This window comes from Salvelinus sp. IW2-2015, linkage group LG22, assembly GCF_002910315.2.
Source record: "Salvelinus sp. IW2-2015 linkage group LG22, ASM291031v2, whole genome shotgun sequence".
NCBI classification, from domain to species: domain Eukaryota; kingdom Metazoa; phylum Chordata; class Actinopteri; order Salmoniformes; family Salmonidae; genus Salvelinus; species Salvelinus sp. IW2-2015.
In genome coordinates, this window is record NC_036862.1 from 18,826,538 (window position 1) to 18,827,949 (window position 1,412).

Below are 1,412 nucleotides of genomic sequence, written 5' to 3' on the forward strand. Positions count from 1 at the left end.
AATGAGCATTTACTATGCCGTAAACTAACATCACAGCCTTTTTAGGCGCCCCATATGTCTGTCCAGCCTGTCATACCGGCTACACACGCATGGGGGGGCACTCGTGCCGTTACAACTGTTCAGTATGTCTGGATAAACATTGCCCTATGCAGCCGCTAAACTTGACCCCCTGTGCGGATTGTCACCGCACATGTCGTTCGGCCTACTGTTACGAAAAACACAAAACTGAAACATGGCACCCCAAGGCATGTAAATCTGTAAGCAGTTGTGACATTAACAAGAAATGTCCAAAATGTCATTGCAATTACAACCTTAAAATAGATAGCCCTAAACCTCATGTTTGTGGAATTCTACACTGCCCAATCTGTAAAGGGGCTTTGAAAAGCAGAGACGCGGAAGTGGTTCAAGAAGTACCCCATGAGTGTTACATTCAGCCCTTGGCTGAAGATGAACATACAGAGAAATATGTGTTTTATGATTTTGAGACAAATCAGCAATCAGGGGTTCATTTGCCTATTTTTGTGTCAACCATGACTTTCAAGGGTGAAAAGTGGTCGGCCGAGGGACCCAATTGTGCCCGGCTCTTTCTAAAACATTTTAGAAAAGCCCAGTACAGAAACTTCACGTTTATAGCTCACAATGCTAGAGCCTATGACTCCTATCTGCTTCTGAACCCTTTGATACAGCAAGGCGTGGCCCCCAGTGTCATAGCTCAAGGGAGTAAAATATTATGCTTTGTTGACCCTGCCTTCAAACAGAGATACATTGACAGCTTAAGCTTCTTACCCATGAGATTGGCTCAAATGCCAGAGGCCTTGGGTTTTGAAAACTCTGTCAAAGGCTATTTCCCTCATTTCTTCACATCTGAGGAGAATCTACATTATATAGGATCTTATCCATCCCCCGAAATGTACGGGTGTGATCAAATGTCTCCCAAAGAGCGTGAGAGATTCATGACATGGTACGAGACCGTAAGACACGGCACTTTTGATTTCCATAAAGAGATGGAATCATACTGTGACAATGACGTTGTTATACTACGTGAAGGATGCCTCAGATTCAGAGAAGAGGTAATCAAAGATGCGGGCATTGACCCCTGGAGCTGTACAACTATAGCATCAGCGTGCATGAAAACCTATCGTACACACTATCTAACTCCTGCATCTATAGCTATCCCATCGCCAGACAACTACCGACGTCAATTCAAGGCCTACTCTAGTGGTTCCATTCAATGGTTGGAGTACTTGGCCCAGGATAAAGATATTTTTATCCAACATGCTTTGAATCGGGGGGAGAAGGCKTTTGGGCCTTACCATGTAGATGGATACACACAGATTGACGGGGTTGAGACAGTGTATGAGTACAACGGTTGTTTCTTCCACGGTTGTAAATTATGCTTTGTCCCCCAGGCC